Here is a 3,765-nt window from a genome sequence, read left to right as displayed (position 1 = left end):
TAGTGCACTCTTAGCCTTTAGGGTCTACAGATACATTGAACACTGAAAAGCTATGACTTCATTAGGTTCAATGGATTCTTAGGGGTTTATCCTTTTAAAGTCACATTAATGATTCATTAAGTCCACTTCATGTGGTTGGCCATTTGTTAGGTGCCCACAAATCACGATCATAACTTCGTAAATTATTTCTACAAGTACGGGCTTTTTTGATCATTCTGCATTTTATGTGTGCAATCCACAACAATTCAGTTTTTCCTTTTAATTAGAAAAACAATATTAATTTAAATGTATGGTTCTCTGTAGGAGAACATCTAGTACAAATCATAGTTTTCCATATAGCCTGGACTTTCAAAATAATCTGGAGTTGCAGTATATCCAAAGATTAACATTTTAGCCTGTCCTGCTGATTCCTTCCACATACAGTAAGATGCATAAGCTAATGTAACAGTCTGCCAGCATGGCATGGATACAATTTAAAAGCATAACTAACAAAAGGAGTCTAGCTTAGAACTGCATGCTGCAACTAGGGCTTGGGAGTGCTTGAGTCTGGTTGACCTTAGATGATAGTATCCTACAGTTCCCTGGTGCCCGGTCATGCAGATACACTTCAAAGTTCTTAGTACCTTCCTTTTGAATTCAGCCCTCTAATGATCGTTCCTTTCCTCATGTTCCTTGTACTGCTCAATGAGACCAAGACAGACTTGATAAAGCTGGTCAATAATTAAGTTTTTTTGGCCTTCTGTTTCTGTTTTTTAGATGATTCACGGGATTCTGCAATTCACACTAAGTATCGCATTTCGCTACGTTCTTCATCGTAACAAGAGCCGAGATATCCGTTGCCGAGAGTCGTTTCCCAGACAGACGTGCCCTCGACCGAGGCCTCGGGTGCAAATTGCGTTCAAAAACTCGATGATTCACGGGATTCTGCAATTAGAACTTGAAGACAACCCCTGAAATGCAGCCTAAAGTCCATGATGCAACCACAAAGTTATCAAGCCGTTCTCAGTTATCATAGGGGTAAGGGAGCAACCACCAGAGTTATCAGAATTGGAATCAAAATTGGTTTGGTCTAAAATTACAACTCCATTCAGACGCAGATTGGCTTGTCGATGACTTGGTAAGTGACTTAGTCGAATAAAAGATACATAAATATTCAAATTTTAACAAAAAGAAAAATGTTCATTTACATTAATATAATTCCAAACCACTAGGTGTCAGATATGCAAAGTTTGCTGATTTATATAGCATGCGAGGCTGCAAACAGGCATCAAGATACATAAACTGTAGGTTCTGAAATATTTAGATTAAAGTTCTAAGACAAAACCCATAAACATTGAGGCTCTAAATTGCCTTTAGAGTCTCATAATCTTAAAACTATAATACAATGATTAAATGTTGAAATCCCTGAAAATAACACTAGGTCAAACTAATTTTGAAGAATTTGATTCAAAGTCTAAATCTAATCTCCAACTCGTTAAACTGACTTGGTCAAGTCCATGAACCTAAAGTTTGCTCTCTATTGTTGGATGAATTAAAAAATTGTAGCCATTTGATGTTTTATATCAGTTGGCACCATTGAGCATGTATAACATAAATAGAAATATGCCCCAAGTGGCATTTCAGTGCATGTATCTCCCCAGTTTTTATCCTCTCACAATATTTGCATGCGATTTTCCCCATGGACACAATCATGCAGGGTCTTCCTTCCTGGGAGCCATAAGATCTCCCTCAATCTTGTAGCAAAATGGGTAAACAACAAATACAAATCAATTCTCTACTGAAAACAGCCGCAACTTTAAAATTAGTTCTAAATTCACTCAATCAACCAGTGAATTCTGTAACTCCAAATGCTGACAATGAGAAATGTGTGAGGTAAGAAGGCTAGTGGGGTGTGTTTATAAGAAGGGAATTAGGGATTTAGGGGTTAAGTTTCTCTTTTGGGGGTTTTCCTTTATAGGGTTTTGGGCTGACTTAGCCAACAGGAAAGTGGCCCAGTCAACCCCATTGGACTCAACCAAATCAGAGACCGGGTCACACAAGTCAATGGTTGACTTGGCCTCTAGCTGAGACAACCACTGTTCTGAATGGTTTTTGCTCAAAAATCAGCCACCCAGTCAAGTTGAACTGATTCATGTGAGTCTGATAAAACTGGCGGCCCCTTCTCCTACCTTCTTAGATGCTCCTACTGTCTCTCAGTAGGGCCTGTCATGCTAAAATCCAAACAAGTCAAGCTTCCAAATACTGCAGTGTCCTTCTGACCAACACTATAAGAGCAAAGTAAAGCTGGTTTAAGGGACTCCTCTTCTGCATGGAAGGGTGATATAATGGTTGAGACTCGAGAGTTAACTTGGGTGGCAAATTCATTCTGCCATCTTTTGATATGATATCTATTATTTGTACAAGGGGTTTGACACCCACGCCAGAGAATGAGTTGGGGAGTGAGCTTCATTAATGGGTAAATAAGATCCCCCAGTTATCGTCCAAATAACAGTCCCATCAAGGTCTTCATGAGATGCTAATGTGGCACCTCACAGGACAAGTGCCCACTGTCACCTCGGCACGAGTCCCTACTCTTTAAGCTCAACTCCTATTGAAGGCTATGGGAGGGTTCCTTACAAAGATGCTTCACCAAAGAAATTAAAATACCAGTCCTTTAAAATGGGGTCTAGGGTTAACATAGGAGTTAATTGTTCTTTTATTGCTTATCTGGAAACAAAATATGACTGCAGAAAAATGCAGACCAACGAGCAGAAAGACAAAATACAAGAAGTAGCTCTTAAAATGGCACAAAGTTGAGTGTTAGAAGCCCTTACCAATTGGTAAATGAATACCTTGCTGTAGAACTTGGTAAATGGCTGTAAATGATAAAATATATTTTGCACCTTCAGATATGAAAAAACACAGAAAATGGTAGAAAAAAAAAGCTAAACCCCCCTTGGGGGCCACCCACAAATGTATAAACACTCTAAAAAGTTGGATATATGGGTGGGAATGCCAGGGAAATGAACAAGTAATAATAAAAACAGTCCAGTACTAAAAATAGACGAGTAAAACTAATGATAATGCATTTTGAAAATTGTTTACTCAACAAAGGGGTCAAATTCCCATGGGGTCAAAACTTGAATTTATTTTTATGTAGATTTTTTAATTTCCGGCAAGCTGGAAATTGTTTATCACTTCAAATAATTGGTGAAATACAACCCAAAAGTGAAGAAAAGACAAGGGTTCATGAACTACATGCGTTTTTTATCAAACCCTTGAGTGAGGGTTTTACTTAGCACCCAAATATTTCTGGTGTGAATGGTATGACAGATTTGTAAAATCCTTAGACAACACCTCAAAACTATGTTGCAGGAAACGTGGGGTAGGAGGGCGTTTCCGTACGGAAACGGGTACGAAACGCTGAAACGCGTTTGGTACGGCCCTGAAATGCGTTTCAGGCCGTACTGCCACGTTTCACGAAACTGAAACGTGGCCAGTACGACCTGAAACGCGTTTCAGGGCCGTACGACCCACGTTTCAGCATTTACTTGTGTTTTTTTTATTTTTTAATTTGTTTTGTAATCTATTGTTACGTTAGCCTAGTGACTTCTAGTTGCTTCCAGATGCCTGTCTAAAGTTATAGAAGTGAACTTTTGCCCTAGTGTTGATATGCAGTTCATGGTAATGTTAAATTCTTAAAGTAAAAGGATGAAAATGAAATTTTCATCCTTTTACTTAAATTTTTAACATTACCATGAAATGACTCAGGATGTTTGAGAGTGG

The 3,765-nt window shown here is 38.6% G+C and overlaps 1 pseudogene; it reads right to left on the bottom strand.

Moving 5' to 3' along the window:
* Nucleotides 1-685: 685 nt before the first annotated feature.
* LOC149232103 (5.8S ribosomal RNA) lies at nucleotides 686-848 on the bottom strand (annotated as a pseudogene).
* Between the last annotated feature and the right edge of the window lie 2,917 nt (nucleotides 849-3,765).

This window comes from Pinus tabuliformis, chromosome J (genome assembly GCF_031772625.1).
Source record: "Pinus tabuliformis cultivar Carrire ecotype Pingquan chromosome J, CPIR1, whole genome shotgun sequence".
NCBI classification, from domain to species: domain Eukaryota; kingdom Viridiplantae; phylum Streptophyta; class Pinopsida; order Pinales; family Pinaceae; genus Pinus; species Pinus tabuliformis.
Note: the sequence above shows the minus strand (reverse complement) of the source record. Positions and strands in the feature narration are given on the sequence as shown.